The sequence below is a fragment of the Apteryx rowi genome, unplaced genomic scaffold (assembly GCF_003343035.1).
Source record: "Apteryx rowi isolate R43461 unplaced genomic scaffold, aptRow1 scaffold_19, whole genome shotgun sequence".
In the NCBI taxonomy this organism is placed as follows: Eukaryota; Metazoa; Chordata; class Aves; order Apterygiformes; family Apterygidae; genus Apteryx; species Apteryx rowi.
In genome coordinates this window covers 4,541,289-4,569,039 of record NW_020448196.1, presented here as the reverse complement: position 1 = coordinate 4,569,039, position 27,751 = coordinate 4,541,289, and the positions used below count along the sequence as shown (strand labels likewise).

At 48.5% G+C, this 27,751-nt stretch overlaps 1 protein-coding gene across 2 annotated transcripts in view; it reads left to right on the top strand.

The window, feature by feature from the left end:
* Positions 1 to 10,573: 10,573 nt before the first annotated feature.
* Positions 10,574 to 27,751, top strand: part of GPSM1 (G protein signaling modulator 1) — an 89,914-nt gene continuing 72,736 nt past the window's right edge. Inside the window, exon 1 of one of the 2 annotated variants that reach the window (XM_026062334.1) lies at positions 10,574 to 10,597. The gene's annotated coding sequence lies outside the window, so the exon portion shown is untranslated. Of the gene's footprint in view, positions 10,598 to 20,719; positions 20,757 to 27,751 lie in introns of those variants that run through there. The other variant, XM_026062336.1, reaches the window with a different exon arrangement.

Sequence of the window (27,751 nt, the reverse complement as noted above, 5' to 3'; positions counted from 1 at the left end):
AAGCTCTCTCAAGAACAAATACCCAGCAGACGAAAAAATAAGTCTGTGGTTGTCGTTTGTTTTTAGGAGTCCAGTGGAACTTTACAGAGCTTCCTGCTTTTTTCTTACTCCATTTTGTCATTTAACCATGATTTTAAACACCTTAGGTATTCACTGCAAAAATGAGCATGCAAAACGCTGTGTTTACATCACTTCAGTTATGCCTAGGAAAAAGCTCTGCAGATAAAAAGCACAAGTAGCTTTTACTTTGCTGTCGCTGGTGGACATTAACACTACGTCTTGTGCCTGGGCTCTCCCCAGCAAGGTGCGACTCCTTGTGCTTTGTGAAATCCCGCTGGGAACATTAATAGCTATCTGATGAAAATATACACTTTCTTCAATAAAGAGGACCTTTCACCATCTCCTGTCACCTGCTGTTCCCTCCAGGACCAAAACAGCCCCCCGGTCTCAGCAATATTTTCCAGAAACTCAGAACTCACCAAAGCTTCCTTCATGCCAGAGCTCTCTTCTGGCTGCCTGCGATTTGGCACAACTCCACACTTGATGATCAAATTTGTTTTCAATTCTCTGTAGCTGTAAAAAAGCAGATTTTTCTTCTGAAGGAAGACATATGCTTTTTTTTTCTGTGGTAGCTTTTTGCTGGCATACACTGCTCCTCTGATTGATTTTGTACTCCTAGTTACTTCGTAAATACTGGCATGCCTGAGCACGTTCCCCGCGGTATTTCCTACGGTTGGAAGGAATGCAGTGGACTGGGAAGATAAGAGATGAAATCAGCTCTCTCACCAATATTTACACTCTTCACTCATACGTGTGCCTCAGGGTTTCACCAGGTCCCTTCTGATGTTTTTAAAAAGGGTGTAAGCTGGGAGTAACTCCAGGCAGTAGCGAATATAACAGTGTGATACTAGTGTCAGGCCTCGACCGTGCAAGCAACGCTGCGTGTGGATAATACTATTCCTTCATCCCAGTAATTGCACCGTTCCGATCGCAGCTGCTGTGCCTGGTGCAAACAGCACCCTGCTAAGGGGACAACGGGGCAGCCAGGACTCAGCGGGCGCCCCGGCTCCGGGCTGTCGCTTGTCATTCTGCCCTGGGCTTCAACCGCAAGCGAGACGAACCTTGATGTGTTCTTGCCATTCGCTTTGAAGAGTGTTGTGAAATTTGGTAAGGTTCCTTGCTTTCCCCCTTGTCCCCCTTTTGACATTTAGAGAATGATTAAAGATGCTATATGTTCATTGCAAAAAAGAACAAACTAAATGGTGTTTTCATAGCACTTTCAGTCGCGTTATCTCCATGAGAGCAAGCTCTGCAGAGGCAACGCGCAGCTAGCTGACAGGGAGCACTAGGGGTATGTGACAGCCAGCGTCCCTGAACCACACTTACCACGGCTTTGGCTTTCTGAAGGCTCTTCCAAGCCAGGGCCACATCTGGGGAAAGCAGAGATAAAAGAGGCGCTTTAGCATCTTTTCAGCTCTCTTCACTGTTGGCAATTTCCCCTCATGCCCAGCCCAGAACAGTTTATCGAGCTGGTGGCTGGAACGCAGAATTGCTCCTGGAAAATTGTGTCTGGGCTGCTTTTGGCTATCACTGTTTTCAATGTGCATTTAATTCTGCTGGAGCTAATGCTTATTCAGCAAAATCTTCCCTTACAGTAGCTGGTAGTTTTGCATGTATTCAAAAAAGAGACTGAGCTGATTTTTCCCATTTCAGTCCTATTTGGTAGTACCAGGACTCCTTGTGAGAGTGAGCATGGCTTCCTTCTCATGCGTCTTTTTACAGAAGAAACAAAGCAACACATCAGGTATGAACTCCTAGTATGAACGTATCGCATACATTCAACAGAAATTCAGTCCTGAGGATAACTTCAGGCTGAGGAAGATTCAAAGAGCAGCGCTCTCTGTTAGAAAGCGGCATGAAATGGGGAGTTCAGATGTTGCCCTAACTCTTTATTATAATCTTTTTTATCTTGTAACATGGAATCTCTCAGGGAGCATTTCCTACTGAAACGGCAAACTGTTTCTGTGGGTTAGACTGACCCCCAACCTTGGTTTATATGGAAAAGGAACTTACCTGGCAAGCTGTCTATGGGACTAAGCAGAATAATTAAGAGAGAATTAATTTACTACCGTCTATCTGAGGTACTTGGGATACATCTGTACCAAAGCGTGTGAGTCTCACATGGTTACTCATCTATTCATTCCTCCAGTACTACAAGGGTTTGGGGAGGTGTCTCATGCCCTGGGACAGCACTCAGACCAGCAGCTCCTCTCTCCCGTTGCTGCGTGCAGCTCTGGTGCATCTTTCTATCTGATACTACTTTTCTGTCAGAGCAGCTGTCAGACTGTAAAACCCTCCTAGTGACAAGGTACAGGTTTTTGCTTGTTTGGCCAGTTGGGAGCAGTACACAGTTCCTCACCTGAGCTTTACCTTCATCAACTGCATCAAGGTAAAAGAACAGTGCTTTTCTCCCCTAAGCTTTGGGCCTGAGTTAGCTAATCTCAGTGCAAGATCACACCAACACTGTGGAAAGAGGGAGTTTGTAGCAAAAAGTTACAAAACTTTCTGACACTCCACATCTTCAAATTATTTGCTTCATTGTGTTTGAAGTCATGCAATCCAGATTAAACTAAACACTTAAAGCTTTTAAATAACCAAAAAAATCCTTGGTTTAAAATAAAAATATCCAGGTCTTTGACTATGACCATGCAGAGAAAAATGGAAGCTCATTATTCTCATAGAAGCTAGTGGAACTGATTCTGCAGATGCAAAACTGTTGCCCATTTTTGAGCCATGCTATAGATCTGCTTACTTGATATCCATATCTGAAACAACCATGAGAAAGGACTAGTCATTGCTGCCCTTTGCGAACAGTGTTGGTCTTGGTTTTACCTACTTTTTCCTCATCTATAATTGCTGACTGCCTCAGCATTTACATTTTGGTGGTGGTTGCAAATGTTGGCTGTTACTAAATTTCTCGGCATTGTGAGAGAGTCCTAGGGAGAGCCAGGGATACGGCACAAGGGTAAATGTCCTGCTCTAGGCAACCACTGCGCATCTAAACAGTCAGGAAAGTTAGCTCCCTCCCACATCCCGTTACTGCCTGGTTAACACCTTACCTTTTGCAGCCTCGTCCATGGATGGAACAAACTCTTCACTGAGGACCTGTGCAAAAAGCACCTAGAGAAGCATTTAGAGAGGATCTCTGGGAGGGCCGGAGTGTTTCTAGGGTGATTAAGCATAGAAACCTCTTCCAAAGGAGGGTGTGAGAAAGAGCTCAGCACAGAATATCCCAGTCTCCGCTCATCCCAGAGCTGAGCCACCCGCAGGCACCGGTCCCTGGCACCAGCCAGGGCGAAGTAAACGTTCACCTGAGACGAGACCCAGGTCAGCCCCTGCCCTGCCCCTGAGCACGCCGAGGAGGAGGAGGAGGCTGCGCAGCGGAGCCCCACCGGTGCGGCCAGCCGCTGTCACCACACCTTCGTTTGGGCCCCCCTGCGCAGGGCGACCGCAGCGGCAGCGCAGGGAGAGGCTGCTAGAAACCGTGAAGAAAGCAAACAGCAGCAAGAGGAGCCTGAAGGCTGATCTCAGCTTGCAAGCGTGTGGCAAGGTGCCAGCAGCTTTCTCGACAAGCCTTTGCGTCCTTTCCAGGGCAGCCGGCACCTTGGCAATGACCTGTCTCAGGGCCAGCTGGCCACAGAGGAGCAGGAGGACAGGAGCAGCTCCGCAGTTTGGGATGGAGAGAGAACGTGGTGCTAGAGCAGGGAGAGGAACCAGACCTGCGCGAGATCACACCCAGGGCACCTCTCCATCCCAGGGCACCTCTCCATCCTCACGCCTTTCTCTGGGGGCTCATCCAGCCTTTGATCCTGCTCTCAGCAGCCCTCTCTGTCACACCTGATCCCCCGGTTTCAGGAGAGTGGGGGATTTAATTCCGAATATTGGCTTTTATTTGGGGGGAAATGAAATGAAAAGGTCTCTAGTCTTTGTGCTTGCAGAGAAAAGCTTGAGAATATGAAATTAGTGTATGCTGAAGGCTCAGAAAAGGTAGATAGAGACAACTCCACCTGTGCTGGTGTGACATTTTTTTAAATGTCACAGGTTTTAAGTCTGAGTATTTGAAATTTGGGTAGCCATTCTGGTTCTTCAGGTCTCCCTATTTTCATGCTGGCATTTGAAATTAATGGGAAGGAACAGTTTATTCAGCAAACAGCAGAGGGCAAACTCAGCTCGCAGACAGGAGACGAGGAGATGCCTTCAGCGCTGGGAGGCTCCGGCCTCAGTCGCTGCCAGCACAGCCCTGGAGAACGGCAACTGCCACTTGGTCGAAGACAGCCCCGAATGGGCATCGGCAGGAAAGCCCTTGCTATCGCAGCGGTTCACTCCCCTTTCCTATTTCATACTTGGCCTTTTCACAGGGCATCTTTCTGGTGGGCTTCACTGGGCAGTAGCATCCTGGCCCGCGGCCTGCCAGCTCGTGTCCCAGACCTCCCCGAGATTATGGCTACAGATGGCTAAACAACCCGTAGGGCACATCCCAGCTGGTGAATCTGCTCTGCCCTGTTCACATGCTGTCCATGCGTTGCTTTGAAAGAGTTGGTCTCTGAAGTTCTTTGCCCCCAAAGTTACTCACAACTAATTCTTGGATCTGCAGTTACAACTGAACCTACTACAATGATGGTATAATGCCAAGACTAGGCCGATCGTTCAGTGCTGTTTCTGTTCCTTGATTGGATGATCCGTAGACATTGGTTTCCTGTGAAATTCTGCCGTTCATGAATTTTAAATTTGTTTCCCACAAATATTCTCTCCCATATGCTGAAGTTTTGTGGTTCCCAAGACTATGCTTGCTGTTGGCTCTGAGATTCCCTGAAGGTAAATATAACAAAGACAAGCAAATAGGAATAGAAACATTTCTTGCTGTTCTCCAACACTGACCATCAGTTACTGCTGTCATGGGATGAATTTCAGCAAGGACTCTGAGCAGAGGCTGTGTGTCCCTTTCAAGGTCCCACCTCACTGCAAAGCAGAGCTGACTGAGGTACTGCTTCAGCAGCCTTGTGGTTAATATCGAATTTGACTCTTGTTTCTATTTTATGTCCTCAGTTATTTGTTCAGGCTATACAACGTTACTGATGTGCTTTAAGCAGCAATGTCAGTAGGTCTTTGTTATTACTGGAAAGTACTTAGATGGTGAGGCAAGATACTGACACCACATCCTTTCATGTACATGGATCCCTGTGGTCTCTAAAGAAGTTTGCTTGAAGAAACAGACTCAGGCTGCTAATCTAATAAATGTGACTGCAGTCTCTGCTCAGATATCTGCACTACTTCAGCTTTTCAAATCTAACCAAACAAGGAATTCCCGAGCTGTGGACCAGAGCTGCAAAGTTCCCATTTCAAGCTGTTCCAAGCCAATGTTTTGGCCTGATTAGAGGTTCCAGTGCTAGGAATGCAGAGTTTGTCCCGAAAGGGAACCACAGCTATTCAGGGTGCCTAAGTGATAAGAGCCTTAATTACAGTCCCCGGCTTCACAGGCAGCCGTTGTGCTAGGCGAGCTGCTGTGCTGAAGAGAGAGGACAAAGCAGAAATGTGAAACCTCAGCAGCGAGGGGGCAACTTCCAGTGAAAATCTGGCATATGGGAAACTGTAAGAGTAACCAGGAAAGTCCAGGGTTAGTCCCACGTCTGCTGAGTTCAGCTGACCAAGGCAGTGCCTGGAGCAGGAGTGCACGTGCCGCGGCAGGCAGCGCTCTCCGCTGCGCACGGGCGACGCTTCGGAAGCCACTCGGGTCGGCCTGGCATCTCTTTTGGCACCTGTCTTCCTTAGCAAGCTGTCGGCCCTGACAAGAGCCAGGAGAGTGACAGATTGCCAGCGTGTTATGCTGCACATCTTGGAGTGTTAGACCACAAATCTGCTGAGAAATGAGGAAGTGAAACCTATAATTGGGCCAAATCCTGCTTCTGCAGCGTGTGCAACTCCCAAGTCAGGGAGCCAAGTCTGTGCCGAGGCAGCTAGGAGCAAATCCACTTAGATCTGTACTTTCGATCTGCGTGACCAAAATGAGTCAGTCGTGTATGATCCTGTCCTGCTGACTCCACAGCTCGTCACATGTAACCAGGACAGAATTAGGTCCAGTGTTTTAGCTTATGATGCATCAGCCCTCAAACATCAAATTTTCCCTACAGAGGTGCTCAGACTCTCACCTACTGGTTTTAGCAGAGTAGACAAGCCCAAGCTATTGCATACCCAGTGGCCGTCTTGCAAAAGCCATTTTAGGGTTTTCAGGGAAGGATATTGCAGGGATTCTTGCAGCTCAGAACCTGTGGAGAGAGATGCTGCTCACCCCCTTGCACGGCATGGTCCCACAGAGAGCGTATTGCCAGCGTGAGAGTGCTGGATCTTTAGTGGCACGCTTACGTGCACAGTGACGAAGTGGGACAAAAAGTGCCCAACTCTGCTGCACTGTGGCATCCTGAGCTTCAAGGTGGTTTTATAGCATTTTGCAATTCAAAGATAAGTGGACCTGGTCATTGCTCAACCCTGTAGAAGGTTGTTTGGAGTCTGGAGGTTGGTTTGACACTGTTGAGGCTGCAGGCTTTCCTCCCAGTGTCTTTGGTTCCTACTATAGTGCACTATCACCGCTTAGGAAATATTTACAGCAATAACCCACAATGCCTAGCAAAATTCAGGAAGTGCATATATATGTGAACCAAAAAAGAAATTCCTCCTACGTCTGTGCGGTTTGAAACAGCTGCATGTCAAGCAGTTATAGTTTGTGCCCTCTAGATATATTCCAGAGGTCTTGTAAACAGCAGCTCCACTGTTCCTGCAGCTGCGGCAGATAGGTAGGACGCTCCTTGCTTTTTCATGTTAGTTGGCCCTGGGTGCTTAGCTTTGTGTTACGAGTTCCCTTGCTGATGGCAAACATGTCCAGCTAAAAGGAAAGAAAATGATACTTGTTTGTTTTCTTTCACAGTGCCTGACTAAGCAATTTATGTTGTAAAGCACTTTTCACAACACTTCCCAGTTAGCAAACAATCAAAGCACAAATCTAGACTTTGATTGCAAGCTGGATGTGACATGAATTTTGTAGCAAGCATATGGTGGGAAGAGGCAGCTCATTAAAATAAAGTGTACTGTTCTGAAGTCTGACAGCCAAGGACTCAGTCCTACATCAAAGATCTGGGTATTTAGATCCTTAATTCCTATGGATTTCAGGACATCATGGGACTGTTTGTTGCCCACGTACTGCTACACATCTGTACCTGGCTCTTTAGTCTCCCTGTGCCTCAGTTCTTCATCAGCAATGAGAAAAAATATCCCTTCCCTTCTTAGTACTTTTTGGCTGATCAGGCTGTTTTGCACAAAGACACCCTAACATAAGGAACGGATCATTTGATCCTATGGTTTGAAAGGTATTAAACTGCACACAATCTAAGGATGAGCCTGAACTCAGCTGCAGAATTTTTGCTGGTATCACTGATCTTACTTATTTTTCATTTAATACTAACAGCTCATGTAGATTCCCATGTTTTAAGAATAAGCAGATGCTTTCCCCATGGTGTATGTCATACACTCAGTTAATGCATTTTACTAATCAATGTGCAGAGAACTGCCCGAATGCAGAGAGCAGGCTACCGCTCAGCTGCCCCAAGTCTAAGGAGGGATGTGCTGCAGTGGAGAGATGCTCTTCTGCAGTGATTTCGGCCGGAAACACAAGGAAATATTAAGCTTGTATTTTCCTACTGATGTCCTGAAATGATAAGAATAATGTGTCAGGAAAGAACTAGATCTTCAGAATATCTGGATTTATGCTGCGTGCCAAATGATGTCTGGAAAAGGGCAGAGTGTTCTCTTTATGTGCTTTTATATATATATATATCATCTAGTTATTGGAGAAAAGTGTTAAGATAGGAAATAGCTATTCATGGCCCATTTGGTTTTTTTCCTGTCGATAGGAGAATATGTGAATGGGATGTGAAGCGACGGACAGCGGAGCTGCCTGTGCTGTGCAGCCGACCGTGGGAGAGCACCACGTTCCCATGGAAACGGGCCATCGTAAACGGGGCGCTCCAGCTGTACGAGGGGATTTATAGTGCCGGCCTGGGACTAGGCAATTTAAATCAACGATCTCCAGGTAAAAGAACACATTTCCTTGCACCTTGTCTCCATGCACTGTAAAATGAAAGGGGCAGGGTAGGTGGGTGGGGAGAATTACAAGACGACAAGGTTTTCTGAAGCATCTTCGAACCAGACCCAAAACCCGCAGAAGCCGATGCAGAGTCTTGTGGCTTTTGCTTGGGGCTGGAGATGGCATGCAACAAGCAGCCGTATGGTCCCTGTGCGCCCAAATGGAGCGACAGGCACAAGGACATACCCTACCTGCGCCCCACAAACTCGGAGAGGAGCCGAGTCTGTTCCCAGCTTGCCCAGCCCTTCCGATGGCAGCCGCTGCAGCTCGGGCACTCTGCCTGGCTTGGCTTTTTGGTTTTGAAGCTCGGGAAGAGTCCCTCTGGCTAAGACTATCCCTAGCAGACCAGCAGGCTTCGGGCAGGTGTTGCACTGAGACTTGTTGGAGGAGCTTTCTGAGGGGCTGAACTCCTATTACCCTTTAACCGTCACTAGGTGTTTCAGCTGTCAGCGTGAATTTTTGAACAGATATGGAAAGGTTAGATTTTCCAGAGCAACTAGAATCCATTTTGGAATATCTCAGATAAAACCCCCAAAACAGCTAGCTGAGGCTGTAACTGAGACGAAGCGTGCCATAAGTAACAAACAGTGTTTCTGTAAAAAGGGATCAGATGAGTGGGGAATGATTTATTGGTTTCAGATTCTCCCATTTATTGACATTCAAACATAGTGATCTATGGAATGGCATGAGACAGCAACAATATTATTCTTGCAGCGCTGCCTTCATCACCATACATTATCAAGACCTGAGTGACAGAGCCACATTATCTACTGTATCAGACACTGTGTGTCTGTCAGATCCTGCTCCCAGCTAAGGGCAATGGTTAAATATCTCTAACATACATAGAACCACCGTGGGGCTGCTGTGTTTATTAGCTCTGCAGCACTGCATGCACTTAAGAAGGTTGCCTCCTTCGTATCCAGGAATGCAACTCAGAATCTCCTTACTCACCGTGTGTCCTGGGCTTAGCGTGGCTGGATTTAAATATGCAGTTTAGTATGCATGTGGGTATATTGGTGACGTCAAACACAAGACGGGAAATTCCTTCTGAGTTGGAGAATACAGCATCCTTGGCTGCAAAGACTTACAGCCTCTGTACGCTCTGATCTCAGGGTAAAATCATATTTTACCCTGTGCTTCACAGCTCTCTGTTCAAACGTTACTTTGTTCTGCTTCAACCTTTCAACAGAGCATCAAACACAGCTATCAAGAATGACAAGCTTTCAGTCTCTTCTTTCAGGGGGAGTTTTTTGTTCAAAACCCAAACGGTCTGATCAAAATCAAAATTGAGGAATTGAGTCCTCCTGTCCTGCCTCTACTGTTGCCTTTGTGTCTTTGCCTTAAAGTCCAGCCTGCACAGCAAATGCTATCAGCCAAACCTTCCTCTGCCCTTTTGCAGAATTTCCTCTCCAAAGTGCTTTCTTTGGACCGTCAGTGTCCTTCAAAATCCTACCTTCAGTTCTTTATCTCCACTCAGCTATTTGCAGGCCACTTATCACAAACACGCAAGCAATCATTTGCAATGACGTAGTGAGAAGCTTTATCTAATTACCTAGGTGGAAACTCTTGGGCAAGCTAGTGTATTATGCTATGCACAGATGCACCATGACAGCTCATCTCTGATGTACAACAGCTGTCTTGTATCAGAGCTGAACTGCTCAGTCCCCATTAGGACACTAGCACAGGCAACTACAATAGATTATCAGAGTAGAGGAGCTGTGTATATCTCACTTAGTAAGAACATGCCATGCCCTGGGGCCACTGACTCTCTGCTCATAAATCCACCTGATTTCCCTTTGATTATGTTTGTTTTACCACCAGTCCCAATCTAAAATTTTGTCAGTGGAGAAGCAGCAGGATCAGCTAACAAAAGAGACTGTCTTTTGCTTTGTTATGCTCTGTCAAGTCAGGTTGCCCTCAGATCTACCACTGTTTCATTGCTGCTATCCCCTGGGATGACAGATAGCACAATCATTTAACCCAGGATCATTTCTGACTCTGACTGGCACTTGTTTGTCTGGGCTCTTTTCCCCCCTCTCTAGATAATACTGTAAACTGTCTTATTATTGACCAAATTAATCTATATGTAGCTGAGTGCAAAGGAAAACAGATATTAGCTGCATACCCATCTCCAATGGAAAATAAATACAACATAGGTTTGAAAGCCAAATTCTCTGCTGATGTAAACTGGTTGCAGCCCTGTTACTGTAAATAGCATCATCCCAGTTTATGTAAGTAGAGAAACCGACTCTGAGGAATTTCTATTTGCTTACAGTGAAATTGGTGGATATGTTACGCCTGACTTCAATGATAGAAAAAATGGATCCTGGACACCTGGAAGCGATGGTTATTTAGAGGCTGAACCACTACGAGCAAGGAGTGCCACCAATACGCAAGAGTTCGGTAGGAAAACCCGGACTTGTTTAATTATGCTGTCTGGTAGAAACGTAGTAAGTTTGTAGAGACCTAGCCACATACAAGTGTGCTGTCCTGAGCGTAGCCAGGAGTGGAAAGGTTCCCAGATGCCACTTTTATGTTTCTACGACAGCACCATTTAGCAGCTCTCCAGTGAAAGTCAAAAGCAGCAATCGGAAGGTAGACGCACTGTTCTGAGGAGCCAAGCCACTACCTCAGCTCCCTTTGCTTTTCCAGGGAAAGTTAGGGGATGGGATTGTAAATGCAGACTAACACCGTGCTTTGCCGCTCCCAGACCTTTCCTTCAGAATCAGGACTATGTTCTTTCCAGGAGGCTAACGCAGCCTTCAGGCAGCCTTCAGGCTGCGGTCAGCAAAGGAGACAAATGTTTGATCTCAGCAGACAACTTGAGCAAATGCTAACATTTGTTTTCTCCCTTAGGCAATACAGGCTGCTAATCACTTAGTGTGATCGATATTTCAGTACATATTACAATAAAAACACGAGTGCCACATCAACCATAATGCTGACATTTACCAACCCAGAAAAAATATCAAATAACAATAGATAGAACTAATCAATAGGTAAAATAAGAAGAGTGGCCTTACAGATGTCAGAGCCAGATTGTCTAATTAGAGTTCTGACATAACACAGAGTAGACACTCTCACTCGATGAATTTTGCATCAAACTGAGAACTTCCGTTTGAGCTGCAGCATATTCTTTAAGCACCATTCTTTCAGATATCAAGTAACGGAGCACTCGGTTCTTAAGTTAGTTGTTGCAATGTTTAATTACCTGCACTTAAACATCACATCTTATTTCTAGTCTGAATTTGTCTGGCGGTAAGTTCTGGATACAGGGTTTCATTGTGCCACTTTCTATTACCATGAATTTTCTTGTCTGTAAAAGTAACTGTCACCTATCATTAAGCCACATCTTAAACATTTCTAAGAAAGCTAAATCAAATGAGCTTCTTGGTTTTCCAAATTTTGCATCAGTCTTGCAGCTCTTTGCTAAACCTTTTTGAGCTTTTCAAGTGGGGGCACCAGCCGACATGAAAACACCAGGAATGTTCTCCCAGTTACAGGACGCAGAAATAATACCATTTCCATGTTCCATGTGAGGGTGCCCTGCTTAGCCATGCGAGGATATCTATGTTTTTTGCTGCAGCACTGCTTTGTGGTCTTGCACTTAGCTTGCTATCTCCCGGTACCCATATAGCCGTTTCACTGCCACTGCTTTTCAGCATGTGGAGTTTCATCGGGTCCATGTGATCTGAACCGGAGATGTGGTGATATTCGGCTGTGCTAGAGCGCATGCAGCTCCCTAGAGTCCCACCCTACCAAACAAAGTAATTTCAGCTCACCCACTATTTGCTACTGTTCCTCTAAATTTCATATTTTCCACAAACTTTACCAGTAATGACTTTATACTCACTCTCCAGATCAGTGGTAAAGATGTCGAGTAACACTGTACCAAGAGTAAACCCTGTAGGACACACAAGAAATTCCCCCAACAGATAATGACTTTTAGATGCATGTTACCCAATTTTCCATCCATTTAATATAAGCTACATTGATTTTGGTAAGTACTATTTTTAACAGAATGTCATGCGAGATTAAATCAACTGCTTTGCAGAAGTTTGTTATGTCAGCAGAATTACGTTTACTAACTGAATTTATAATCTCCTCGAAAGAAAGACTGCTTGTTTGATGAGCAGTGTTCTGGAGCAATGGACTGACATTGCATGGTCCTTTGATTGTCTCCTGTATTAACATGGCATCAGTATCAGACTAATGAAGCTAAAGTTACTTGGGTCACCCCAGTTACTTTTCTAAAACATTTCAGTTCACTACTAGCTTCTTTTCAGGCCTTGGAAACTTCCCTGGTGTTCTGCGATTTGTTTAAAACTCAGCATTAGGGGTTCAAGGAGCGTGCTATGTGCCAGTTATCTGGCCTAAAATACAAATCATTACTTCTGGAAAATGCTGTTTACTGCTATCCTAATAGTCTATTAGAATAAGTACAGACTTGCCTGCAATGAAATGCAGGGGAAAACAAACCAGCAAACAAACACTGTGCATCCTGCCATAAACACTCAGCAGAATCGGGCTGTAAATGGTGACAGCTTTGCATTTGCTTTCATTGCTGATTAAGAAATGGATGTGTGTAGACGTGGGGCTGTGTGGTTAGACTGCAGCGCTGGCTGAAAGCAGAATGTGCTTCCTGTCACAAAACGCTGATTTGGGGACTGCAAGGGGCTGCACAGCCTGTCTCCGCCGCAGAAGCCTCCGTGACCTCACCGTGCCGCTGGCGACACAGTTACTTTAGCCATCTCCTTCTGCTCCTTCCGCTTCCGAGTCTCAATTTTTGGCGAGTTAAAAACACCCTGTCTGTTACATGCTGAGTGTTTGGAAAGCACTTTAAGAACCTCAGCTAAGCAACATGATTAAAGCATAAATATTGACAGTCTGTTTTAAAACAAACCCAAACACGCTTGCTTGTAATTAACGTTATTACCAACTGGCACGATTTAAAAAGGAAAGAAAACCTCTCACAAAAATGCACATTTTTCCCCTAGGTCTTCAAGTATAGTAAAAGATTACTTGTTATTTTAGTTAATGATAACAGGAGGTTTTTCCAGACTTTCAGTAGGAGAAATTGGTTACTTGGATGTTGACTTTTGGAATCTGAAGTTGGTAAAAGAAAGATTTTGCCATCATGGCAAATATGAGCTGATCGTGACCATGAACTCTGGGGTATTTGACTGAGCATTAAAGCTTTGATAAAACGCCTCCAAGAAAAGCCTCCTGTTGCCGCCATTCAGGTCTTCCAAGCCCTGAAAAAAGCCAGTGCACGAACGAGCCACGAGAGAGAGTCCCATCACCTCGATGGCGGTCTGGTGCAAGTCCTCGGAAGTCCTTTTGAAGCAGCCACCTCGCAGGCTGTCAAATGCTCCTGCACGGGGCTCCATGGAGCAGATGCCCCCAAGCAGCGGTGGGAATTTACCAAGAGATGAAAAGGAGGTAGAAATCTGTGTGTTGCTCAAGCATGTCCAGCTGGCTGAGAACATCACTGGGAGACCTGCAGGCATGTGTGAGAGGCAATTAACAGTGCCATGGCTGTTCGCATCCACCCCTGGCCGGCTGTCAAACATCATTCATCTTGGATGCTGCAGCCTGCTCCAACCTTCCCTCCAGGCCCATTAGTCAGCCCGGCTCTCAGGAAGCTTGGGAAGCTCGGGAGCTGAAGCGCTGACTGCAAGGCAGCTGGGGGTGATTGCAGGAAAGCAGGAGGGCGAGCGCGTCCGCAGAGACCCTGAGCACCCCGCGCTGGGCAGAGCAGCGCTGAGGCCGCGGTGCCAGGCGGGCTGGCTTGGAGCAGCCCCTCGCCTCTGCAAGCTGCACCCAGAGAAGGAAGCCAGGGCAGAGCCGAGGAGGCGGCTGGCGCGCGGGAGCAGGCCGATGCTGCAACACGCACCCGTTGCCTATGCTTGAAACTTCCCGAGTCCAGGTGCCTTCCTAGGTGCTCTGTACAGAGAGATTTTGCTCTCAGGTAAAGAGAAACATTGATGCTGAAGAGGAGGCGCTGGCTTTTTGCACGCAAGCCATACATGAGATTAGCACAGGGAAGTTAGGACAGCCCCTCCGCGCCTTGCCTAGAAACTCCCCGTTGAGCAAGCAGGCCAACGCCAGACCATAGGAGATGACCATGAAACCAGAGCTCAGCGAGCAGCATGGTGGGAACCCGCCTCAGGTTCCCGTCAGGATGCGCCAGTCTCTCGGCCAGGGCAGACTGGAGCTTCTGGACAGGGAAAAAGAAACTGTCCCTCCTCGGTGTGGGTGGGAATGGGAGGAAGAAACAAGTCTCCTGTCTTTCTCTATCCTCTCCATTGCATCAAACAAGCTACGGTCTTGAGGGCAAGAGAATTTTAAGGGTCTCTTGCTACTTATTTAATGAAGCATTTTCCGTCCAGCCTGAAAGCCGTCGGAAGCGGATGAGTTCTGCCTCTTCTGAGACTGAGAGGACTATTAATGAAAAGGAAATTGAGGGAGATCAGAGGCACGGGATGTATAAATATGTACAAAGCTGGCAAGGCCAAATCTTGAACTGCTGCATACAGCCAACCATACAAGAAAAGCGCTAAGCTCTTGATGTGCGTTTTCATGCCATATCAGGAGGAGAGAGGGGTGGGCACGAGGGGCTGGCCCTGGTGTGGAGAAAGCAAGTTAAGAGCCCACCTGCCACGCTGCCTTCCAGGCTCTGGGAAGGGCTTTGCCGCTGGCTTTCCTGCCCAACAGGTATCTTAGCTGCCGCACCACCGGGCAGCGTGGGCAGCACAGCTCTGCACGCGAGCACGAGCCCCACAGCGGGTGTCTTCGCTCTGCAGTGTCGCTCCTCCAGGCTCGCAGCCTGCTGCACCGCACACTGCTGAATTATTCAGAGAAGCTCGTTCCTCAGAGCTTTTCCTGGGCCTCTGGGCTCCAGGTGCTTTTTAAAAGCTTTTTTTCATGGTCAGCAAAGCAGCTCTTCACTCTCAGATGATCCTCCGTATTTCACGTATGAATAATATTGCCGGCTGTGACTCTATTACAGGTTATCTGCAAGTCGTAATAATCTCTTCTGCTTCTATTTGGAGAGGAAATAATGTTTCCTCACCGAATCCCACTCTTCAAGCAGAGGAGTTTTTGCCCTAGGACCAGGTCCAGCAGAAGGAAGGATTGCAGAAGCCCTTGAAAACTCTCAGTCCTTTCAAGGTCCTGAGCAAAGCTCTGCAGCACAGCAGTTTTACTTAGACCCGTTAGATCTTCCAGATTAAGGCAGGGTTCTGTTCCCCAAAGAAAGACATTGAACCCGATTCCTCTTAATATGTTTTTTTAAATAACAGGAATGGCTAAACATTCCTGCTGAAACCCACCCGTGTCCCCTCAGGAGTTCCCTGCACGGCCCTGGACTGTTCTGAGCAGGCTGTTGTTGCAGCTCATGTAATTAAATTTTATGAAAATCCCAAAGCCAAAGCAAATGTTCCTGGTTCAGACAGACTGTGTGTGGCCCTGACTTGCACACCAGCCCTCACACCCCCCCGGGGCATTTCTTTTCTTCTCTTTTTCTTTAAGAAGTCTAATACCTCTCTCAGCCGTCTTCACACTGGTTTCAGGCTTATTCAAACAACTTTGCTCACAGCTCACTAATACATTTAAGATCTTCAGACACTAATTCTCACTCCTTCCCCAGGAGGGATAGGTAAAAATTTGTTGTGTTGTTATCTCCATTTTACAATCCAGCATATGGCATCACCAAGGGTGATGTTTCACAAGACAGCAGCCCTGGCCAAGGCTACGCTGCCCATCGTCCCCTCCCTCCCAGTCCCCTGCTCCTGGTCGTGTGCCTGCATCTGTGCAGACACTTGCCCAATAAACTGGGAAGGAAACCAGTCCAGGTGAAAAATACTCCCTGCACGCGGAGAGTTGGTTTGCTGGGTTGTTCTTCACCTGGATCAGTTCTCTGATTCGGTTTGGTGTGGCCGGGTGAGCACTTGTGCTGGCCCCGTGTTGAGGAACCGTGGGGGCGCCTGGGAAATCAGAAGCGGCTGGACTGCCCTCACCATCGAGTGACCTAATCAAAGACTGAAAGGTCAAATGACCTGCCTGATGGCCCAGCCTGGTGCGGGAGAGCAGAGGTGATGTAGATATTAGGTCTGTGCTCGGAACAAGAAAACTCACTTGTTCATTATGTCATGGTCTGTTGACATCTGTGGTTTTCTTACCCTGTATTTAATATTAAAATATAAACAGCAATGCAGAACATGCATATTAGAGCGTGTCTGGTACAAAAGAGCTTGTGTGCACTAGCATGGCTTATCCTGTCTCTTCCTACAACTTTTTGACCCTTTGGTTTTCTCCCTTACCACAAAACTGCTTTTGATACACATTTTTTGCTTGCTTACTCACATCTACTCACTTTAAGCTACTACTCTTGCTCCCAAAGGTATTTTGCTAATTATAAATTTGCATCTATGTGTACTACCAAGAGTACTCTGTGCACTTCCTGAAACTTGAAGTAGCATTTATAAGCCCGGTCACATAAGGAAGTTACATCCACTGAAGTAATTTGGTATAAAAAAAGGTGCAAACTTCCTCACAGACCTCTTTATCTCCATTTAAATTCACAGCTGTAAAACCACCTTATATAAGCCAGGTCAAAGTTTCCCTAGTTTCACTGTGTGATTCTTTTTAGGTTGGCTTATTTAAATTGGTACTATTCTGTTTATAGCCTAAGATCACCGAGTTGCCTAAAATGTGAAGGGAGGGGACAGGGAAATTATTATTATCCCTGCACCATTCTGGTTTATTTATTTTGTCTGTACATGCATTAGTACACCGTTTACAGTCTCTCTTTCCTTCTCCAGTCTGATAGCGGTCAACCTTCAGCCTTGCTAATGGTTTCGTAATCTTTTTGCGAGTGCTGCTGATGAAAGCCTGCTTTCCTGTGGATTTGTCTCCTGTGATTGGACTCTTAGTTAAGTGTGAGCTCTAAAGCAAGCCCCCTTCTGCTGCCTGCCCTCGCGCATCTTCAGCCACGTAATAACACTGGAGTTATCGCTGCCCCTTCTCTCGGCTGGGACAAGAATAGGTCTCTCTCCTCCATCTATCCTAATATTTTTTCCAAGAAGCTCATAGGGACCCTCTATCTTCAAAATTGCTGCCTTTCTGTCAAACTTGTTCCAAGTGAGTTATGACTTAAAATACTGCCTGTGAGACTGGATGCACCTGCCTACACGCTGAGATCACCTGGGCCTTCTGTCATAGGAAGCTGTGCTCAAAAAGGTACAAGAGAAGATAGCCTGGTCTACATCCCCAGAAACACAGAACATAGCCTGCTTTTCCTTGCAGGCTGCTTTTAAAGGAATTTAGCAAAAAATACAGCAAACTTTTTCCAGAAAGCTGGACCATAGCAAGGTGCTGTCAGAATCTGCCAGTGGGATGGACAGACAGACAGAAAGAAGGCAGTTTAAGGTGACGGTGTTTAACTGCAGCTATTGCTAGTAACAGTTGTCAGCTACAGTGCCAGCTCGACAGTGACTTCAGCTCGGGTCTGCCAGCATCTGAAGTCTGAATTACATTGCTCTTCTTGCACATAAACCCCAGCAGAGGCCAGCAGCAATCCATTTCAGGAGCCGCACAAAAGACTCCATGCTAATTAAGAGAGACCTCAGTGCTTGGACGGAACGCCCAACTCCTTAAAGTCTGGACAATGAAGACATCAAGGCGGTGGAGCTCTTTTGTATTGTGTTGTGATAGCTTTGGATATCAATTTTTAAAAGAAACATTAAAAACTGCTTAAGAAATTCTAAGAATCCTGCAATACCATTGCTTAGTGCTGTGATCCTGCCTGTGTTTATCAATGAAGCAAAGTTATATCTAGTCCATGTTCGGATTAGAGACATTCAGTAACTGGGAAGAACAAGATGATGCAAGTAATTTGACAGGCCTTGCTCTTTTCTTGGAATTAGTGGTGCCTTAAGATGTAAGGAGCAAAAAGCCATTGGAGATGCTACTTGTCAATTCTACTTGTCAGTAATGTTGGACTATCTACAGGCACTCTGTGTCACCCGCGATGCAGCCTCGCCCCCCTGTTTTGTACCCGACCCCCTTCCTTGCGATCCATTCCCTTCTCTTCGCTGCTCGGCGCAGCAGCCCTTTTCATATTTAAAGATTAATACTCCATTTCCTCTTGATCTTACCTAAACTGAACAAATCGATTTCTCATACCTTTCTCCCCATAGGTCATGTCTGACACATTCATCTGGAGTCTCTCTAATTGCTCCATGTGCTTTCCACTGCATGATGCAATGTGGACACAATTCAGCAGTTGGATTAGTGACATTTTTAAGGTGTTGGGGTTTCTTTCTCTTTGCTGTCATGTAATTTGCCCGTTTCATTGCAGCTGAGCAACAGATCTGAGTTGTGGCTAAAGTCCAAGTACTTGCAGGGAGCTTCTTGGCATGAATATGTAGGGCTAACCAAACCCAACCCACAGCAAAGTAATTGAATTATTTCATCTAATGAATTCAAATCTATTGTGACCTGTTTGCCACTTCTACAAGAAGAAAAAGAAGCTGAGTTTGTCAGATGATAAATTATCCATTGCAAATTCATGAATTTTAAGGCCAAAGGGGACCATTATGCTCATCTTAGTCTGACCTCCTGCGCAACCCAGGCCAGGGAATTTGACCCACCAGTTCCTGTGGCATTAGCGTGTGGGTGACCCATTTGCTCAGAGCTCTGTGCAATACCATTTATCCTGGCCTGAGCCCAAACTGGAAGCTGGCCTCCACCCTCCTTTCTTTTGCTCCCCTCTCCAGCATTGTTTCTCTAAAAGGCAATTACTCCATCTGCCCACATTCATTAAATGCCGACCAAGTGCTGCGGGCCTGGTGCAGCAAAGCACCCTCTGTCTCCTGCGGTTAAGGAAGGGCCATAGCCAGAGGCAACAGCAGCTGGTTTTCATTTTTTGCAGTAGCATTCTCATCTTGAAGAGAGCTTGGGAGGGAAGAAGGGAGGGCAAACACACTCTATAGATCTACCAAACTCTCTTAGGGCTGAACAGCGAGTCGTTTCCACACATTCACAAACAGCTGTTTGTGCCAGGATGTTTGTTGCTCTCAGTGAAACCACAAGCCTGGGTGAAAACTAGCTAGTGAGCAGCATGGTATCGCTGCCTGGCCTGTGGGCTTGCCCACCGTCCCCCCAGCACGGCTATCTCAGCTGGCTGTTTGGGGGGACGGAGGGGGCTCCCTTTCTGTTGAGCGGGATGGAGCGTGTCCAGGCCACTGGTGCGCCTCCTTGGCTAGGAGGCAGCTCTCAGCATGGTGGTCTCAGCTTTTGCTGCTCTAGTTTAGCTAGAGAATTGAGCAAATTGAGAACTGAAGCAAGGACATGGATATGGGCTTGTTTATGGGTTTTGTTTTGGATTTAAATGCCCAATCAATTAGCTCTCGGGAGAGAGGCTTTTGTGGTTAGCTACTGGGGTGTTATTGATGATGCTTTTCACTGAGCAGCATCTCTGCTTGCTCTTGAGAGGGGCTTTTGTGCAGGTCCCCAGAGGGAAATGCTCTAATAAGCAGGGCACAGCTCTTGGGTCCCTCTGACCACAGGTTCCCGGGGCTGACGTGAATGGAGAGCGAGCTGCTGGAATCTGCTGAAAGCCGTAATTTATGCTTGCACTTCTCTGGGGTGTCTGGGAGGATAACGGTGTTCAGTTTGGTGCTGCTGGATAAGCAGTGCTAATTTAGAGCCAGGCTGAGTGACCAGCCCACTAACCTTTATAGCAGCATTGCAGGCCTAGGAAAACAGGAGGAGCTGGGTGCAATGTTTGAAGATGACCTGCCTCCATCTCTAGATACCTGATTAACCACAAGCAGCAAAGTCCCCAGGTTTCAATATGACACACTTACCACGAAAAGAAAGCTGCTGTGGGCCAGTGTGACACATCCTCTCTCCTAGCAGACTCCTCACCCCCAAAGAGCCTGGCTCCTTACTCTTGGCTCTTCAAACCTGGGGCCTGGCCGACAGTGCACGGTGCCAACGAGCCTCACCTGGTGCAGAAGCCCCAGGAGGGCATCACCCTCTGACTCATGCAATGGGAGCAGCTGCGCGAGGACCTGCTCTCGGCCGCTCATCCCACCTGCCTCCAGGTGTAGGCACTTACTTCCCGGGACAAAAGGGCTTCAGGAAGCCAAAGCAGAGGTTTCATTCCCCCGGTAGGGGGGTCAGAAAGCAGCGATGCTGGGCTACCCTCCTTGTGCTAGCGTGCAGCGCGGTGTCAGCGCCTCGCCGCGTGTGTAGGGGACCGGCCCGGTGCCACCGTCCGCCGCGGCGGGGCCGGGCTGGGGCCGCGCACCGGCAGCGCCGAGCACCGCGGGCCGGACCGGGCGGGGAGGAGGAGGAGGAGGAGGAGGCAGGGCCGCTGCCCGCCGCGGGCTGACATCAGCCGGCGGGGAGGGGCCTGCCCGCGAGTTTCTTTGCTCGGCGCATCACTTCCTCGCCGCTGCCATCGCCCGGTGCCCGGTGCCGGGCTGCCGCCCATGGCGCGTCCGCCCGGCGCCGAGAGCCCGCGCTGCGCCGCCCGCCGGCTCTACTCGAGGTGAGCGGGGGGGGGACGGGGACGAGCCGGGGGGGCGAACCGGGGGGGGCGAGCGGGGCCCGGCCCCGGTCGCGCTGCGGAGGGCAGAGGGAGGAGCAGCCCCCCGGGGGAGCGGGGCGAAAGGGTCCCCCCCGGGGAGGGGGGTGCGCCCCGGTGCAGCTTCCCCCCCCCCCCCGCCGCCGTGCAGGGTGCTGAGGCTGCTGAGAGGGAAACTGTGCTTTTCCTCGGCCCCGGCCTGGAGCCCCCGGCTGCTGCCGTTCGGGAGGCTGCTGCCGACACCGGGGCTGCGCTGGGCGTTTGCATGGGAGGCTCTTGGTCGCACTGCAGAGACTTCGAGTCTCGGCTTTAAAATCGGGCGCTGCACAAATTCATAGAAGGCTGGAGATTTTCATGAACACCAGGTACAGGAGCTTCAGGCTGTCTTGCCTGTTCTCTTGCTCCTGCTTTTAAAAAAGAAAGTCTGGTGAAGTGGAGTCAAGCTGAGGCCTTACAGCGTTTCTTGGAGTGGTGTTAGTCACACTGCTTGTCCTCACTGCATTTTATTTTTCTTCTAGTAGTCAGACGTGGGGGCAATGCAGTCTCTGGAGTAAAGGGGGAGGGGGACATTTGAACTGTCTGCAGTACAGTAGCTTCTCATCAACTCTGTCTGCGTGCTTTGCAATAATATCTGAACAGCAGCTAGTGGGTTGTCTAGTTTTAATGAGTATTGGTTCATTAGGACAGCAGGTGTTTCTTGTTTTTGTCACATTGTGTAGCAACTCCTGGGAAAACGAAGAGAGAACACCCAGTTAAAACCATTGGCCTGCCTGCCCTGGTAGAGCTGCAGAGAAATGCACTGGCTGTTGGGCAGGTTTAATCCTTTTTTTTTCTTTTTTCTTTTCCTTGAAAACTTTCTGGGAAATAAACTTTGGTCCTTTTTATAAAAGAAATCCTGGTGGGGGCTTCATACCTCTAGCATGTGCACATGCAGCACAGTGAACCCTGCTAACAGCTGCTAAGCGAAGGCAGGATAGAAGGGAAAGGGTAAATGTCCAGCGTCTCTCCTGTGGCTGAGACTGGGAGGGAGCGTGCTGCTAAAATTCCCCGCCGTGTTTTTCAGACTTGCTCTGCAGGCCTCGAAAGTACGTGAAAATGGAGCCTCCCTGTCTTTACTGCACTGTTCCCTGGGGCTGTAACTTAGTTTCTTTCTGAACTTCACTTGTAGCCCCATGTAGAAACCTCCAGCTTGAAGTAGCTGCCTGTCAAGCCCAGGCAGCAGGCCTGGCTGGGATGCTGGCGGAAGCTCAGGCACTTCTGACCCTTCAGGTGGTGAAGCCTGTAATGACCAGCAGTGAAATCAAAGGTCTTCCTTGGTGTGGCTCACTGCAGTAGCTGAGGTGTTAGGACTGCAGAAAGGAGCCGTGTGGCTTGCTGGGCGGGCAGGCAGCCCCGGACCTCTTAGCTGGGGAGGGAGGGGAGATAAATTACCTCAAGGAAGACGATGGAGCGGAAGGAAGTGTGTCTCAAAGAGGCAGTGAAGTGAAAGCGTCTGCTCACTTCACTGCATCCCTTGGTATTTCCCTATATCCAGCCCACCCTCAACAGAGGCATCTGTGCTGCTGTTAAGCTGCCAGCAGACGATCTGGGTGCTGACTTTGCTAAACCCTTTTATTTTACAGACACCCAAGTCAGGAGCAACTCTGCTATAGCAACAGTATGTAGTATGCGTTTTTGCAAAAGTTTTTATGCAGCTCTTTGTCGGCTCTTACTAACCTTGCTGATGCCATTTATTTCATTGCTTTTGGTGTGGCACAATCATTAGTCCGGGGCAGACAGGTTGGAAGTACAGGGCTTTGGAGGTGTTTGAGCAGTTGCCGCTGTCTCCAGGACTGGCCCGTCCACGTTTGCCAGTGCCTGGTGTTGAGCTTGGGCTCTCTGGCAGAGCTTGTTGGAAAGGTCAAGCTCTGTGACTGCATCCACAAACTCGAGCTGAGCAAGTATCACACGAGCCTGTGCTGGCAGGCGGAGCTCTGTATATGATTTTTCTTTCCATGGGGTTTTTGATCTGGTACTAATTTAAATACTTCCAACTCAGCTGTGTGTAACATCTGAGGACTTTGGTTTGGTAGCATGTGGGCTGCAGGACCTGTGCAATGCTCGTGTGCAGCAGGTGCCGCGCTCTTTGCTGCTGCTGTGCAGCACGGCCTCTCTCACTTACATGCTGGCAGTCTGACCTGGCTGGCCGGCACCAAGTCCATCAAACGATTGCCCTGGGCCATGGTTCCTGCGGGCGTGTGTGCAGCAAGCTCGCGCTGGGGGCGAGCCCACCAGGGTCCACAGACCTCCACTGGATTTGGCCCTTTGCTTTTAAAAGGAGGCTCTGGAGATCTCTAAGCCTGGGAGCGAGGTATGGGCATGTTCCGGGAAGAGCATCGCAGTGCTGCTTTGACATCACAGATCTGACCGATCCCACATGGAAAGGATGTTAGATAACGCGTCAATCAGACCAGAAGTGCATAAATTGGCCATGAAAACTCATCTGCGAGCACATCTTGTTCCTTCTGTCCCTTGGCCTCCCTCCTGGGCCTCTGTTTCTCTTTCCTTTCTTTGTCTTCCCTGGCAGTGCTACATATTTTCAATGGACCAGTTGGCTTTTCTAATGTTTACTAACTTCTGACTGTGGCATAAACTGTCTCTGTCTTGCTCATTAATGTCACTATAGCGGGTACCTGACCTGAATGAGTGTCAGGTAATTACAGTGCTCTCTCGGAGCACCATGGATTTTTCTAGAGAAGGCAACTTTTTTATCCTTCAATGGCAGACTGAGATGCAAGAATTGTTGGCCGCCTTGCGCAGAAGGCAGCGAGAGAGGACGTAATTGAGCACGTGGGTCAAGACAGGATAAACCTGTATTAGCAAGACAAGATAGGAGGAAATGTTATGTATAGCAGTGTATTCGTCGTTGGGGTGGTCTGCCCTCTGGAATGGCTCACACTGATTTAGTGCAATGGCTCCCCATGAAACAGTCTGATCGTTTTCCAGATACTAGTACTGGTAAAGCAAACTTGCAAAACTTAAAAAGAATGGACTTTATATTATGCGGAAAGCAGTGTTGTGCTTTCCTTATTCAAGAGAAAAAGGATGTCATGTGTGTGGCAGTATTACTTTCTATTAAGATGCAATTAAATACCACCTCTTAGAAAGAAGATAAATATTTTCTATCTGCCTACCTGCAGAGATGAAAATTAGCATCACCAGCAGATCTAGTTCTTGTTGTTCATGAGGAATCGCACCGAAAGAGCCGAGCGTATAAGCCTTCTGCTGATAACTACTGGCTCTGTATTACCTAGGGCTGGATTTGTGCGGCAGCTTGGTGACAAAGGGCTTTGTGTCTGCAGCTCCTGTGAGCCCAAAGGTAGGGGAGCTGGTGGCTTGCGGGAGGATGCTGGAGGAAGAGCCTGATTACTTCTTCTGTAGCGATGGGAAGAGACTCAGGTGATGGGAATCCTTTGAATTTCCAAAAATACCTCTGATCTACTGTGATGGCAGCTCTCGCAGACTCTGGAAATAGCTTTACACTAGTCGACTTGGTTGCTGTGCTGCAGCTACGTGGCTCGGGAGAGGCTCGGCAGCTCATCCGAGCAGCTGGCTGAGCGTGCGGCTGGTTAAGCTACGCGGAGGTTGTCCAGGCTGCTGCAGCCGCGCTGCAACGCGCCCAAGGCCACTCCGCAGCCGCGCCGGTGGCGCACACGTCAGCGGGGAGCGAGGCTTCGCCGGGTGCTCGCGTGGCTGCCTGGGTGCCGATTCCCATGGGAGGGCTGCGTGGGTAAATGGGAAGCAGCTACTTGCATGTCTCTGCCTTATAAAAACACACGGAGCCGATGCAGGTGAAAGCTGTTGTGTAAGCAGGACCTCCGTAGAAAATACGGTGCTTGCAGGGGTTGAATCGGTTTGAGTTTGCAGGCTGTTTTACCTGCTGTTTGTGTCCTTGACTTCCTGGCAGGTTTTCCCACTATCCCCCTATTCCGATGTTCCAAATTGCCAGAACTCTTCCCTCCTTTTCTCCAGGTAAGGATATTCGTGCTGAAAATGGCAGCATTATGAGAGGTGTGATTGAATGCTGTCTGTCCTGGACAAGCAGCTTGGCAAAGTGTGGGCTGACTGAAGCATCACAGGGGAAAATATGGTGGTTTGTGCCACCAGGAAGCTGGGGATGACCCATTTTTGCCTCTCTTTACTCATATAGGTTGTACTTGAAGCTGCTTGATTATTACACTTGAGAATATTTTAGAGGTTTCTTAAAAATTGAAATCTTTCTTCTGTAGGCCTATGCCATCAGCCTCCTTTAGGCAGAAGGATGTGAAAAAAAGAGGACAAACACTTCTAAAATAGCTGTGCTGCGTAATAGGTGGCCTAAGCAAAAATTATATGATAGCTTAGCATGCAGTATTGGTTTTGTTGACATCTGTTTTGGGACATTTTGAATAACTTGCTCGTAGTTTCAACATTTGTGCAGAATGTGGTCATCCCCAAAGCAAGCCAAGCAGAACACTTGGCCACTGCCGTGGCGGGCGAGGGGACCCTTGCTGTTTGAGCTTTGGCCTGGGACTCAGTTTCTGGCTTCATCACAGGTTTCCCCAGGACCTTGGGCATTTCATTTAATTCTTCTGCATCCCACCTTGTGGGATTGGGGAGAGCAGCTCTCCTTCCCTTCTCCTTCCGGCCTCTGCTGTTAACCGGCCGGTGTGCGTTTCGGGGAGGGGGTTTATCTCATCCCAGGGCAGCGCCTAGCATGGTGTGATCTTCATCTTACGTCTGACCTCTAGGTGCTGCTGCAATACAAACAATTGTTCTCTTGGGAGCTGATTTGGCTTGTGTTTGTGTGTAAGACAAATTAGTATGAGAAACCGTGGGTGGTTTTTTTTTTTCCCCCTCCCCTGTTCTGGCTTAGCTGGTTTGTACTTAAGGTAGGGCCGACATCCTGCTCGGCATGTCTCACCCCTCGGGGCGAGAGCTGTCCCCCTGGAGTCTTTATCCTGAAATATTTCCCGTGGTACAAGGGATTCATGCCAAATGGATGAAAAGGGAACTTGGTGCCTCTTGCTAGCTGCTCTTGCATTAGCCCCTAGATACCTTCTCTCCTGGGAAGGTATCTGAAAGAGCTCATGGCCAACAAGGGAGAAGGGTGCCAGTCTGGAAAGGGTTCCTAAAATCTGGAGATTGGTGGGAACCTGGCTGGGATAGGCTTGTGGGCAGAGGAGGTTTTTGTGTCCTCGGGGTCCATGGCAGCACCGAGGAGCCTCTTCCCCCTGGGTCACGGTTGGGTGCTGGCGCCAGGAGCTGCAGCTTGGCTGCCTCTGCCGAGCACCTCCAGCCTGGCTCCTGCTGGGCCAGGTCCTGTCACAGCTGTGCTGCCCGGTGCCGGCTTGTGCCATGAACGAGTCATCTTGTGTGTAATGAGTTTCTGCTGTCCTGGTGGATGCAGCTAACTAGGGATCTGTTCCCTTTGATTTTCAAAGGGAATTAGGGAGCAGCGCCTCTTGCATCAAAGAATGAAAACCCTTTAAGAGCTGAGAAACTGATTGTTTTATTTAAAAATTTCTCCGTGGTCATCCTTCTCCTGCTGTCCACAGCTGAACCGTGACCACACTGGTGATGACAGCAGAGACTCGGGAGGTAATGGGAGATGGAAACACCCGGGGGAAGAGATGGGAACAGGCTGCACAGCTTGGTTTGCACTCCCCTCCTCCAGGTCGGTGACGAGTGTCCCGGACGACCTTGCTGTTTCTCCAGCCCTCCAGCAGCCCCGGCGCGGCCCTCTGCCACCTCGAGGGGTCCAAGGGGACCCTGCCTTGTCCCGGCCCTGGGCTCCCTGTGCAGCTTGCAGCTCCCCAGCTCCTCCCGTGCTTCTCACTTGCTTGCAGCCACGCGTCTGCTCGCTGGCCGGCAGGTCCGGGTTTTCGCTCTGTGCTGTCTTGCCTCCTCTCCAGCACATCTGACCTTCAGTCACCAGAGAACCTAAACTCACTATTTTTTTTTTCCCCCGTGGTGTAGTTAGTTTTCTGCTGTCTGTTTTGTGCATTCGCACTTTAGGTGATGCCCGAACTTGCATTCAGCCTTGCTCTAGAAGCAGGTTTGAACTCTGCCAGGTTTTCTGCTGCAAGAAGCTGGCGGCAGCAAGTTTCCTGAAGTGGAGGGATGCACTTTATTTAATTAACCCTTGATGCTGTTTTGCTCTAAGAGCAAACTTATCTCAAAATTGCTGCCTGAGTGTATACCTTGTGTCCGTCCCCCACCCCGGCCCCAGACCTGCCCTGTGTCTCGCTTTGATCCGCCAGCCCCGCTTCCAGAAGTCAAAGCCACTTCCCTGGTACAAAAAGAAAAACTAAAACCCATGCCGCAGCTGTGAAACAAAAATACCTCCTGCCTCTGGGCTTTCGGGCCGCGGAGCCTGACCGCAAAGTGGGGCTGTGGAGCTCTGGGCCTAGACTATTTATATAGTGCTAGTGGGAAAGCTTTCCATTGACTGAGGTTTTCTGTCCTTTAAGGTACTTTTAATTAAATCTTAGTTGACAGATCTGATTTGCTAACTGGCTTAGATTCAACTTGTATAAATGGGATTCTTTTCCCTGCTGAAAGCTGAAGAAAGGAGACTTAATCCTGTTGGAAGGCTACTTGCATTTTAAGTCACATCTATCTGTTGTTTAATGGAGTAAGTCAGAAGAATGTATAAAAACAAACAAACAAAAACCTACAATGAGGAAAATAACCCCCGGCCAGCGTTAGCACCCAGTGCTCAGAAGCGGGAAGGGACCTGGGCACGCCGGGCTCGGGCGCGCGGCCGTGCAGCCGCCCCGGCGGGGAGCGCGGCAGCTCCTTGAACAACGCGCAGCAAAGTTATGCAACTGGCTGGGGAAGGAAGTGAAAAATTATCATTACAATGCAGTTTCAGGGGCAATGTTAAATAAGCACGTTGCATTGCAACCCTGTGCTTAACTGACATCTCCCAGGCCGAA